Source organism: Colobus angolensis, unplaced genomic scaffold, assembly GCF_000951035.1.
Source record: "Colobus angolensis palliatus isolate OR3802 unplaced genomic scaffold, Cang.pa_1.0 Scaffold511, whole genome shotgun sequence".
In the NCBI taxonomy this organism is placed as follows: Eukaryota; Metazoa; Chordata; class Mammalia; order Primates; family Cercopithecidae; genus Colobus; species Colobus angolensis.
Window position 1 is genome coordinate 22,264 of NW_012118611.1, and position 14,274 is coordinate 36,537.

Here is a 14,274-nt window from a genome sequence, read left to right on the forward strand (position 1 = left end):
AGTGCAGTGGCATGATCTCGGCTCACTGCAAGCTCCGCCTCCCAGGTTTACGCCATTCTCCTGCCTCAGCCTCCCTAGTAGCTGGGACTACAGGCGCCCACCATCTCGCCCGGCTAGTTTTTTGTAGTTTTTAATAGAGACGGGGTTTCACCATGTAGGCCAGGACGGTCTCGATCTCCTGACCTCGTGATCCACCCGTCTCGGCCTCCCAAAGTGCTGGGATTACAGGCTTGAGCCACTGCGCCCGGACATATGCCATATTCTTTATGCTTTTTGTCACTCTTTGTAAATCTGGAATAATTTTAATGTGAATAAGAAATTTCCTTAAATGATGACAGCATTTCGGGTGGAGGGAAACAAGAAGAGCTGGACTAATTCTTCAGTGAGGACGAGGCAGCTGGGGGGCTGGTGTATAGACGTGAGAGAGAAGCAACAGCAAGAGTTCTATCCCACAGCTCAGGCTCAAGGAACAGAGAACTGGGTGGGGAGGAGAAGAAAGGTGGGAAGTAGCAATGGGGATGTTTGGAGGGAAATAAAGAAATAAAAGCAAAGGGGAGCAGGGCTTCCTTGCAGGAAGGAGGTAAAGAGGCATTTAGTGGGGAAGCTGGGGTTTTGATAACGGAGACCGTGAATGCTCTCAAGTCCATGGGGATGAGAGTTCAGGAAATGATGTACGCCTGGGACGTGGGATCAGAGACCAAGCCCACAGCAGCACATAGAACTTCTGAAGGAGCAGGGTGGGTCACCTAGTGCTGGTTTCAGGTGTCAGAAAGGTGGTACCTGAAACAGCCGGGTGCCCGGGCTGGCCCTCAATGCCTCTAGTTTAGGGAACTGGAGTGTAGACGGACCTGGACCCCCAGGTCATGCACCAAAGGGTGGGCGCTCTGAGACAGCAGGCAAGAGGAGCCCCACGGATGGAGGGTCTGAAGAGGAAGGGTGGCCCTTAAGGAAGTGGGACAGGGACTGGGGAAAGGAGAGAAAAGTGCTTCTTGCAGAGGTGGGCTGATTGGGAAGACCTTTGCCTCAGCATCCAGGGCTGCTGGGATCCCTCCTGGGGCTTTCCAGATGCACTGGCTGGTGATCAGTGAACTTGCTGTGTCTCCATGTCCACCCTTCAGCTCAGCTTCTCTCGGTCTCGGTCTCTCTCTGTCTCTCTGACTTTGTCTCTGTCTTTGTCTCTATATCTCTCTGTTTTTCTCTATGTCTCTCTCTTTCTGTCCCTGTCTCTTCCTGTCTCTGTCTCTCTGTATCTCTCTCTCATTGTGTCTCTCTCTGTCTCTGTCTTGCTCTCATACACATCCTGTCCACCAGCACAAGCTTATGAAAGCAGCAGGGTGCACATCCTGGGAGGTGACCCAGGCTGCCCACACACTGGCCACACTCTTGCCTTCCTGGAGCCTTCTGCCAGGCTCCCACTCCCAACCCCAGGCTGCATGTGTCCTGATCTCTTAGGGACAGGCTATTTGGACAGCTCCTGGCACAAGACACAGAGACAGTGAAGTGATTCCCAGAGATGGCGGGGGATGCCCCAGTGTGTGAGACAAGCCTCGGGGTTCCCTATCTGCAAGGAAGGCACCCTAAGCCCCAAACACACGATCCTCTCTTTTCCACAGTGAGCCCAAAGCTGGACCTGGACACCACGAGCCCCAAGCTCAGCCTGTCTGAGGATGGGAGAAGCGTGTGGCAGCTGCTGTTCTTGTGGGACCTGCCCCCCAGCCCTGGGTGGTTCTAACAGGAGCCCTGCATCCTGGGCCAGGAGCACTTCTTGACTGGGAGGTATCACTGGGAGGTGGAGGTGGGCAACAGGAAGGCCTGGATGCTGGGCGTGTGTGTAGAGGGCTTGGATCGAAAAGGCAGGATTCCCAAGGCCCCAGAGCATGGAGTCTGGGTGCTGGAGCTGTACCAGAAGCGCTGCCAGGCCCTGTCCTACCCCAGGACACACCTCCAGCTCACCCAGCCCCTCCAGCGGGTGGCCATCACCCTGGTCTGCAATGTCAGCAGGGTCTCCTTCCACAGCGGGACTGAGGGCTCCCTGCTCTACACATTCTCTGGACTCTCCCCTGGGCCCCTGTGGCCATTCCTCTGCCTCTGGACCCATGACCCCTGTCCCCTGACTATCTGCCCAGTAGCCAGAGAGACCCAGGAAGGTACCGCCACCCCTGGAGGCTTTCCCCAGGAAACTCCAGTGGGAGAGACAGCAGCATCCTTCTCCATAGACAAGAATGCTCCCCGGGCAAGGCTCACATTCTCACCCAGCCTTGTCCAGCTCCAGGAGGAACATCTAGCCCCTGAATCCCAACAGGACTGTGTCTAAGGATGTAGCTCGGGGCCGTGATCCCCCATCCAAGTTCCATGCTTCTCCTGTAAAATGATGACAATATGGTAAGCACTGAATTGTGCCCCCTTCATAAGTTGAAGTCCTAATCCCCAGGACCTCAGAATGTGGCTGTGTTTGGAGATAATGCATTTAAAGAGGGATGTTAGGTCAAATGAGGTCACTATGTGGGTCCTAATCCCATAGGATGGGTGTCTTCATAAGAAAGGAGATGAAGACACAGGCACAGGGGGAAGGCCCTGAGAAGTTCCAGGGAGAAGACCAGGAGAGAGGCTCAGGAGGAACCAGCCCTGCCAACTGACACCTTGGCCTCAGCCACCAGCCTCCAGGACTAGGAGACAATCAATATCTGCCTTTAAGCCACGGCCTGCAGTCCCTTGTTATGGAGACCCAGGCAGATTAATAATAAACTATAGTCAGTATACCCCTGGGCTCCTCTGTGACAGGTAGAACTCAGGGGCACATGCAGGATGAGCAGCCCAGTGCCTGACATGTACTGCTCCATAAACAGCAGTCCTCCACCTGCTCCTCTTCCTGTTCCTCCTCCTCCTCCTTTCTCTTGCCTCTCCTCCCCTTCCTCTTTCTCTCCCTCCTCCTTCTTCCTCCTCCCCCCCACCCTCCTCCTCCCTCTCTTCCTCTTCCTCCCTCCTCCTCCTTCTTCCTCCTCCCTTTCCTCCTCCTCCTCCTCCTTCCATCTACCTCCTCCTCCCCAACTTCCTTTCCCTCCCCTTCTCTTCTTCCTCCACTCCTCCCATTTCCTCATCCCCCTGACAATCCTCCCAGACATCTGGTCTACCTGGGATCTCCCTCTTCCTCCCTCACCATGATGGGTTATCATAGGGCCATGCAAAGGCCCAGCCAAAGATCCCAGGCCTCCTCGACTTGCCTTGGCATCAGTCGGGATCAAGTCTGAGCAGAAGTCACACTAGCAGTTTGACAGAGAATGGGACAGAAGGAAGTGTTCTCCAGACATCAGAGAACCAAGATGACAAGGACACTGTACATCGTGGTGCTAGCACTCAGCTCCTGAAGCAGCAACCACCCCATGGCTGGGGCAGCAGGCAGCTCAGGAGAGGAGCACTCAGAGGCAAGGGGGCCCCAGTGTGGCTGGGAAAATGCAATCTGGACACATGCCATGAGGCTGGGCAACCCCGAGCAGGACAAGGATGGACTGATCCCAATCTTAACTCACTCTCTGGCCACCTGTTGCAGGGTCAAATAGGGAGCCACTGATGGCAGCCTTGCAGGCCCTGTCTCCACCCAGATGGGGAGCACATGGGAGCTCCCTGAGGCTGCCGCAGCAAAGTACAGCACACCTCGGGGGTTTAAAACAATGTGAATTTCCTGTGGTCCCAGCTACTCAGGAGGCTAGGGCAGGAGGATGGTTTGTGCCCAGGAGTTTGAGGCTGCAGTGATCTATGATCATGCCACCACACTCCAGCCTGGTCAACACAGCAACTCTGTCTCTAATTTAAAAAACAAAACAAAAACTACTACAAGAATGTATTCTCTCCCAATTCTGGGGACCAGGTATGAAATCAAAATGTCACAGGGTTGGTTTCTTCCTGGACCCTCTGAGTAAGGCTCCGTACCAGCTCCTGGTGGCTGCTGGCCACCTTGGCTTGTAGAAGCACCACTCCAATCCTTGTCTCTGTCATGTGCAGCTGTCTTCTCTCCATGTGTCTGTGTCTCAGATCTCCCTACCTTTTTCCCATGAGGACATGTAGTCGTTGACCTTAGGGCTCACCCTAAGCCAGATGATCTCACCCTGAGATCCATATTTTAATTATACCTGCAGAGACCCTTTTTCCAAATATGGTCCCCATCACAGATACCAGGCACTATGACTTGGATGTACCTTTTCGGGGGCCCCATTCAACCCACTGCAGTGGGTGTGGCACTGAGCTATGAGGGCTTAATGACCCTTATGCCTCCCAGAAAAGAACTGAGTCCACAAGGACCCTGTAGTGATCTGTCAACGTTTGGGAGAGATAAGTGCCTCATACAAGGTTGAAGTCCATTTTATAAAAGTACTCTGGATTCCCAGTGTTCTGAAAGTTCACCGTCAGAAGCACTAACGTGGTTAGTGGGTTGACCAGAAATCGCCATGTAAGAAGGTGGCCTCAGAGCTGGGCTCTGGAGAAAGAGTAGGACTTGTGTGGATGGAAATAGGATAGGATAGAAAGCCTTTGCCCTCCCTCATCTCCCTCACTGGCAACTCCAAATCATCACTAAGCTCTTCAGATAGCTTCCTTCAACCTTAGGCTGACACGTTTGTAAAAAAAATGTTTATATCTCTTTCTTATTTATTAAGGTAATATTTACATATAATGAGGTGTTCCCATTTTAAGTGTGCAGTTTGATGAGTTTTGATCCTTGTATATAATCATAACACCACCTGCAAGAGATTAGCACTTCCTCCCTAAAAGTTCCCTCCAATCTGTTAGTATCGGATCCACTCTCCCCAGCCCCTGTCCCAAGCAATCACTGATCTGCCCTCTACAGTTTTTGGTTCTGTTTCATTTCTATTCATTCTTGGTCTTTCTTTGGGATAACAAGTCCACTGAAATCCAGTAGCCTTCCTGGCATAGCTGGGCCCATAACCATCGTCTTACTCCTGGTTCTTTCTTGGATGTGTCTGCATTATATATCATCCCACTTTGCCTGTTATATGGAATTTCAAATAAATGAAATCATACAGTGCATTTTCCTGTGTGTTTGACTTCTGTCACTTGGCATGGCACATTTGCGGTTCATCCACATCACTGCCTGTAATCATAATTTGTTGCATTTTGCTGTTCAGTAGTATTCCGTGTGCTATGTATTTGCTCACCAACTCCTGGACACCTGGGCTGCTTGCGGTTCTTGGCTGTTATGAGTGATGCTGCTGCAGTGGCCCAGAAATCATATCCCAAAAGGAAGACCTCAGAAGCAAGTTTCTCCCTCACCTTCTCCTGCCCTCCTGTCTCCCATTCTCCCCCGAGGCTGGCCATAGAAACCAAAATCCCTCTTCCCTAAGTTGAGTCATAGAAACTAGAAACCCTCAACCCCAAAGCCAGCCACAAAGCCTGAAAATATGACTTTAAATTTCTCCCCACCTTTCTGTGTAAAAACCGGCCACCAAGAAATTATCTGACCAGGCATGGTGGCTCACACCTATAATCCTAACTCTTTGGAAGGCCAAGGTGGGAGGATCACTTGAGCCCAGGAATTCAAGACCAGCCTGGGCAGCATAGCAAGACCCTGTCTCTACAAAAAAAAATGAAAAATAAAAAAAAGAAAGCCTCTGACCTACCTTTTTTTCACTGTAGGTCCCCATTCCAGCGAGGGTCCTGCCCCATGCCCAGAAGGAAAGGGCACTGCTCAGAAGACCAAGAGGAATCTAAACAGACAGCCTAGCAGGGTGTCTCCACTCAAGCTGTTCACACTAGATCCAAACTTATTTGCCCAATCCTATTTTTGCACAGCTGTCCATACTTTGTGGAACCTAAGCATTACAACGGACAGTTGGCTGGGTGCGGTGGCTCACGCCTGTCATCCCAACACTTTGGGAGGCCAAGGCAAGTGGATCACCTGAGGTTGGGAGTTCAACACCAGCCTGGGCAACATGGTGAAGCCCCGTCTCTAGTAAAAATACGAAAATTAGCTGGGCGTGGTGGTGGGTGCCTCTAATCCCAGCTACTCAGGAGGCTGAGGCAGGAGAATCGCTTGAACCTGGGAGGCAAAGATTGCAGTGAGCCAAGATCGTGCCACTGCACTCCAGCCTGGGCAACTAGAGCAAGACTCTGTCTCAAAACAAAAACAAAAACAAAAACAACAACAAGCAGCTTCCTCTGGATCTTTGGGTCTTCATTCTGAAGGCTCCCCTGTCTACATGTTCAATAAATGTATCTACCTTTCCTTCTCTCTGTCTTTTGCAAGCTGATTTTTCAGCAAATTCAGAGAGCCCAAGGGAAAGCTCTCCCTTGCCCCCTACCCTGCTGTGAACATTCACCAACATATTTGTGTGCATATTTGTGCTTTCCTTTCTCTTTGATGAATACCTATGAGTGGCAAGTACATGTTTAACTTGATAAGAAACAGACACTCAGTTTTCCAGAGGGGCTGAACTGTTGTGCAATTTCACCAGCAGATATTGCACCACATCCTCACCCACATTGGATGTCACCATGATGGCACTGGTGTCTTCTTTAATATCAGCCATTATAGTGTGTGTCTGTGTGCGTGCACATGCACACATGTATTGGTATTGTATTTTGGTTTCACTTTGCATTTCTCTGGTGACAAGTGAGAGTATTCATGTGCTTATTAGCCATTCGCATATGGAGTATCTGTTCCAGTCCTTTGCCTATTTTTTTGTTTTTTGTGTTTTGGTTTTTGGTTTTTTCCTAGGGACAGAGTCTCACTCTGTTGCCCAGGCTGGAGCACAGTGGCACGATCACAGCTCACTGCATCCTCAACCTCCTGGGTTCAAGCGATCCTCCCACCTCAGCCCACCCACAAGAAGCTGGCACTACAGGCACATGCCACCACTCTTGGCTATTATTTTTTTAGAGATGCGGTCTTGCTATATTGCCCAAGCTGTTCTTAAACTGGGCTCAGGCAATCCTCCCACCTCAGCCTCCCGAGTAGGTAGGACCACAGGCGTGACCAACTCTGCCCATTTTTAAAACAGGATTGTCTGGTGAGTTGGTTGAAGGCAAAAAATGAAAATGATTTTACAAAATAAAAAATAAAAAGGGTTGTCTGTTTTATGACTGAATTCTAAGAGTTCCTTATATACTCCGACATAAGCCCTTTACTGAGCATGTATTTTGCACATGTTACCCAGGAAGTGGCTTGAATTTTTATTTTCTTAACTATATCGCTAGAAAGGAGAGGTTGTGGCAAGGGGATGAGGAGATGTTCCTCAACGAGCACAGTGCTTGAATTCTAAGATGGATGGTTCTGGAGACCTGATGCCAACATGGAGACTCTAGTTAATGATAATACATTGTGTATTTAAGATTTGCTTAGTGGGTAGATCTTAGGTATACTCACCACAGAAAAGGGTAACTATGTGAGCTGATGGACATGTGAATTAGCTTGATTGTGGCAATCACTGCACGAAGTATACGTATATCGAAACATGTTGTACACCTTAAATATATATAATTATTCTTTGCCAATTATGCCTCAGTAAAGCTGGGGGAAAATTAAATTGTTCAATTACCAAAAGAAGAGCAAACATCTTTTTTTTTTCATTGTTTTCTATTATAATACATGCTTTTGATGTCCTGTTTTAAAAATGGTCCCTGAATTCAATGTCTAGATATTTTCTCCTGTGCTTTCTTCTAGAAGTGCAGTCATTTTAGGTCTTACACCTAAAATGGTGCAAGATTTAGGCCTGAGATTCATTTTGAGTTGATTTTTATGTACAGTGTGAGGTAAAGCTTGAGATTCGCTTTTGAAGCATAGCTATCCAGTTCTTCCAGCTCCATTTGTTTTTACCATTGCAATAGGAGGTGACATTTTTAATTAAACTTTTACTTTTGAGATAGTGATGGATCCACTTGCGGTTGCACCTTAGGGAGGCCCACAGTCATCTGTTCACACTGCTCAGCCTGGGTTTGGAACAGGATCATGCAAAACGAACAGACACAAACTGCCATAATGGTCTTATCTCCCAGAGTCCCTTGCAACTCATAAAATAATGTTTATTTTCTTTTTTGTTTGTTTGTTTAAACCATTTTGTTGATCTATGGCTAACATACCAAAGGCTGCAGATACTTCATATAGACCACCTGGTGAGTTTAGGTATCACCTATGAAAGTGTTGTGACCATCAAGGCCATCATATCCATCTCCTCCAAAACTGTTCTCCCACCCTTGTTAGTATTTTATTTTATTTATTATACTTTAAGTTCTAGGGTACATGTGCATAACGTGCAGGTTTGTTACATATGTATACTTGTGCCATGTTGGTGTGCTGCACCCATCAACTCGTCAGCACCCATCAATTCATCATTTATACCAGGTATAACTCCCCAATGCAATCCCTCCCCCCTCCCCCCTCCCCATGATAGGCCCCAGTGTGTGATGTTCCCCTTCCCGAGTCCAAGTGAACTCATTGTTCAGTTCCCACCTATGAGTGAGAACATGCGGTGTTTGGTTTTCTCTTCTTGTGATAGTTTGCTAAGAATGATGGTTTCCAGCCTTGTTAGTATTATTGTGAAATTTGTTTGTTTTCTGTTTATTTCTTTCTTATTTTTTTTTTTTTTGTAAGGACACACCATAAGACCGACACTATTAGGAACTTTAGGTCTACAATATAAGCTGGTGAGCCACAGCACTGACTGTGGGGTATATCTGCAAGACACATGCACCCTGCATAACTGCACCTTTGTACCCCAGACCATCCCCTCCCCATTCCCTCCTCCCTCCAGCCCCGCTGGCCACCAGCCTTCTCCTCTCTGCTTCGAGGAGTTTCACTATTGTGCATTGCTCCCATGAGCAGAGTCCTGTTGGATTGTCCTTCCATGCCTGGCTTATTTCATTCAGCATAATGTCCTCCAGGTTCATCCTTGTTGTCACAATGGCAGGATTTGTTTTCTTCTAAGGCTAAAAAGCAACTCATTTGCAACTAGCAATAATCGCCTATTTTAAAAATGGGCAGGAGCCCTGAACAGACATTTCTCCCAAGATGTATGAAGGCTGTGATGGTTAATTTTGAGTGTCAACTTGAATGGATTGAAGGATGCAAAGTTTTGTTCCTGGATGTGTCTGTGTTGCCAAAGGAGATAAACATTTGAGTCAGTGGACGGGGAGAGGCAGAAGCACCCTCAATCTGGGTGGGCACCATCTAATTAGCTGCCAGCATGGCTAGAATAAAGCAGGCAGAAGAAGTTGGAATGAGCAGACTTGCTGAGTCTTGGGCCTTCATCTTTCTCCTGTGCTGGATGCTTCCTGCCCTCAAACATAAGACTCCAGGTTCTTCAGCTTTTGGACTCTTGGACCTACCAGAGTCCAACCTACCAGAGACCAACCAGTGGTTGGGGCTCTCGGGCCTTCAGCCTGTGGCTGAAGGCTGCACTGTCAGCTTCCCTACTTTTGAGGTTTTGGGATTCAGACTGGCTTCCTTGCTCCTCAGCTTGCAGATGGCCTGTTGTGGGACTTCACCTGGTGATCGTGTGAGTCAATACTCTGTAATAAAATCCCCTTCAGGCCGGGCGCAGTGGCTCAAGCCTGTAAACCCAGTCCTTTAGGAGGCCAAGGCAGGTGCATCAACTGAGGTCAGGAGTACGAGACCAGCCTGGCCAACATGGTGAAACTCCGTCTCTACTAAAAATACAAAAATTAGCTGGACATGGTGGCAGGCGCTTGTAATCCCAGCTACCCAGGAGGCTGAGGGAGGAGAATTGCTTGAACCCAGGAGGTGGAGGTTACAGTTAGCCGAGATCGCGCTATTGCACTCCAGCCTGGGCAACAGAATGAGACTCCATCTCAAAAAATAAATAAATAAATAAATAACTCCCCTTCATATATACATCTGTCCTATTAGTCCTATCAGAGAACCCTGACTAATACAGAGGGCAAGCAGCCATATGAAAAGGTGCTGAACACCATGGATATCAGGGAAATGCAAGTCAAAACCACAATAAGATGTCGCCTCACACCTGTTAAGATGGCTTTTATCAAAAAGACAAAAGGTGTAGGCAAAAGTGTGGAAAAAAGGAAATTTCGCACACTGTTGGTGGGAGTGTAAATTAGTGCAGCCGTTATGGAGAACAGTGTGGAGGTTTCATGAAAAACTAAAAACAGACCTACCATATGATCCAGCAATCCCACTGCTGGGTGTATATCTAAAGGAATTGAAGTCAGGATCTCAAAGAGACACGTGCATGCCCATGTTCACTGAAGAGCTACTCACAACAGCCAAGATATGGAATCAACCTAAGTTTCCATTAACGGATAACTAGAGAAAGAAAATGTGGTCTATTTACCAAGTTCCGTCCTCCACTTTATCCACTCTGCCTAGCACAGAGCCAAAGATGGATGCTGAAGACCTCGGTCATCGCTGAACTCAAGGAAGTGCATGGCTGTTCCCCGAACCAGCCACAATTGTTCCTCTTTTATCAACAGGGCACACCTGGGGGGGACCCCCATGCCAATTGTAAGTAACCTCAGTCCCAGGGACAGCATGGAGGAGGCAACAGCCTGGAGAGGGTTCTCCAGGTGCCTGGACAGGACCCTCAGCCAGGCTCCTGATGGGGTGGGGAGCCCTGAAGGGCATGCTCAAATCCACCATAGGCTGCCTTCCCCAAGCCCATGCCCTCCTGCCCATCTCCTAACCCAGGGTGAGGTTCAGCCAGTCTCTCCTGGGCTATTTTCAACTTTTATTTTAGTTTCAGGGGTACATGTGCAGTTTGTTACATGAATAAATTGTATGTTGTGGGGGTTTGGTGTACAGATTATTTCATGACCTGTCTAATGAGCATTGTATCCAATAAGTAGTTTTTTGATCCTCACCCTCCCATTTAGGTAGGCCCCAGTGTCTGTTGTTCCCTTCTTTGTGTCCATGTGTGCTCAAAGTTTAGCTCCCACTTATAAGTGAGAACATGCTGTATTTGGTTTTTTGTTCTTGCATTAGTTTGCTGAGGTTAATGACCTCCAGCTCTACCCATGCTGCTGCAAAGGACATGATCTCATTCTTCTTTATGGCTGCACAGTATTCCATAGTGTATATGTACCACATTTTCTTTATCCAGTGTACCATTAGTGGGCACTTAGGTTGAGTCCATGTCTTTGCTGTTCTGAATACTGCTGCAATGAACATACACATGCATGTGTCTTTATGGTAGAACAATATCTATTCCTTTGGACATATACTCAGTAGTGGGATTGCTGGGTTAAAGAGTAGTTCTGTTTTAAGTTCTTTGAGAAATTGTCAAGCTGCTTTCACAGTGGTTGAACTAATTTACATTCCCACTAGCAGTATATAAGCATTTTCTTTTTACCAAAACCTTGTCAGCATCTATTATTTTTTAATAATCAGAATTTTTAATAATCAGTCTGTCCTGTTTTGACTCTCATTTCCACACCATGAGGAGGACAGGGCCACTAACCCTCTGGCCTCTTGGAACCATCCATGTGAGGACATGGGCAGCTGCTGCTGTGGTCACTATGGTATCTCCATCACCTGATTGGCACCCCCACTGATGTCTACTCCCAGCCCCTAGTCCCTGTCCCTATCAGCAAGACCTCCTGCAAGTTACTCAACAGGTCTGCACGTGGGTTTCTTTGCCACATGGTAGCTGTTAGGGGCTGAATTGTGACCCCCCTTCTTCATATGCTGTAGCAAAAACCCCCAGCACTTCAGGAATGGGACTGTACATGGAAGTACACTCCCTATACAGTCAGGGTTCTTCAGAGAAACACACCCAATAGGATATCTGTAAAATTCCTGTGTAAGAGGATATTTTGTATGAGAATTGGCTCACACAGTTATGGAGGCAAAGAACTACCACCACTTGTGTCTGCAAGCTGGAGAGCCCAGGAAGCTGGGGTCCATTTAGTCTGTATCCAAAGACCTGAGAAGCAGGGGGGGTCTACAGTGTAAGAGTTCAAGCTGTGATGGCAGCCTGAGAAGCAAGTGGGGAGTGCTGGGGCAAGTCTTAGAATCCAAGGGCTGGAGAACCAGGAGCTCCCATGTCAGAAAGGAGAAAAAGGATGGATGTCCCAGATCCAAAATGGAGAGAATTTGCCCTTCCTTCACCTTCATGTTGTATTCAGGCCCTCAGCATATCAGACAAAGGCTGTGAGGAGGGATTCTCTTTCCTCCGTCTGCTGCTTCAGAAGCTAATCTCTTCACTAAGCACTTCCACAGATGTGCCCAGCAATCATCATTCACCAGCTATCTGGGCATCCCTTAGCTCAGTCCAGTTGACATTAAATTAACCATCACAGCCCTGGTCATCCAGCATCTGTGGAAGGGGAGGAGCCCAACTTGCATAAACACCAGTAAGCAAGCCCAGGTGGGTTTCACATGAACCAACCTCCTTCCCACATTTTGTAATTTTTCACTTCCCTGACTGTTGAGCCCCCATCCGACCTCCTGACTCCCTTATGCCCCCCTTTAAAAAGCACAGTCCTCTCTGTACAAATCAAGGTTGAGTTTTTCCCCTATTGCAATATTATATTCCTGATTAAAATCAGTCTTTACTGCCTAACTAGTGTCTGGCTTTATCTTTGACAGGGGAAAGGGGGAGTGGACATGATTCTTCCCCTATATTTTACCTGACACACCTTTCAAAAAGTCCTCTGGTTTGGTGGCCCTTGGGAGATGTTTTCACATCCTATGACTTTTGTGGGTTAATGATTCCAGGCAAGATTTGGAAGGCGGAAATGTCACATGGCTCTCCCATCCTTGAATATGAAGAGGCTGAGTGCACTGGCTCACATCTGTAATCCCAGTGCTTTGAGGCTGAGGAGGGAGGATCACTTGAGCCCAGGAGTTCGAGACCAACCTGAGCAAAGTAGCAAGACCCCACCTCTAAAAAAAAGTAAGCAAAATTAGCCAGGCATGGTGGCCCAGCTACTGAGGAGGATGAGGCAGGAGGATTGCTTGAGCCCTGGAGGTCAAGGCTGCAGTGAACCATCCACTGCCCTCCAGCCTGGGCAACAGAGCCAGACCCTGTCTCAAAAAAAGAAGAAAAGAAAGAAAGAAAGAAAGGAAGGAAGGAAAAAAGGAAGAAAGGAAGAAAGGAAGTGTTTGGACGAACGGAGGCAAGATGGTGCAGTTCTGGGTTCTTCACCGTCAACTTTCCCGCGCCCGGGAAAGACACGGGTCCACTGCGCAGGCGCAACCCGACCTCCCACGAGAAACACCGGAACCCGCCTAGCCACGCCTACCGCCCCGCCCCCGACCCGCCTATGTCCCACCCACTGCCCTCCCACTTCCCGGCCCAGGACATAAAAGCCGCTCCCCGCGGGCGCGTGGAGCGAACTTCCTCGGCCCCTCCTTGTGCGCGGGACCCAGGAACCTCATCCAAGAACGCGGGTGCGAACTTCCTCGGCCCCTCCTCGTGCGCGGGACCCAGGAACCTCGTCGGAGAACACCGGTGCGAACTTCCTCGGCCCCTCCTCGTGCGTGGGACCCAGGAACCTCGTCCGAGAACGCCTTCCTCGGCCCCTCCTCGTGCGCGGGACCCAGGAACCACCTCCAAGAACGTCGGAGCAACTTTGTCGGCCTCCACCACTGGAGACTGGTGAACCTCGCCCCTCCCTCACATTGGCTTGTAAATAAAGTTGTTTTTGCCTTGCCTACTTGCCTTTTCTCTGGCATTTGCTTGGGGGGTCACATTAAAGCAAATCAGCTGGTGCCAAAACCTGGGAGGAGACCCCTCCTCAGGGCCCCCCAAGGTCCAAGGAGCCTCCTCCTTCCACGCCCCAGACAGACCAGGACCTGGACATCGCTTTCCCCACCTCCAAGTCTCCTAGGGGTGAGTAACTTCTGCCTCCCTCTCATATCCCTTGGCCAGAAGTCCTGCACAGGCCCAAGGCTTTTTTTCCGGTCACCAGGTGACCCAGGGAAGTTCCCAAAGGCAGAGACGTCTGCCCAAGGGAACTCCATTCCGTTCCGTAGGAGACCCGTCCAGGATGGAGATGTCCGCCTGGAGGTAATCTCCATTCCGGCTCCAGGAGCCTCTCACCAGTCTCTGGTGGCTCCAAAGGATGCTTTGTAGCCAGGTAGAGTTCGGTTTCCATTTCCGCCTATTGGTGAGAGGAAGGCAATGGGAAACCCCCAATCCAAAATACCTAGAGACTCCCCTTTAGGGTGTCTTCTAAAAAACCTCAAAACTTTGCAATTGGAACAAGATCTCAGGCGAAGGCGACTGGTGTTCCTCTCCACTGTGGCGTGGCCACAATATAATTTAGACAATCAGTCTCAATGGCCACCTG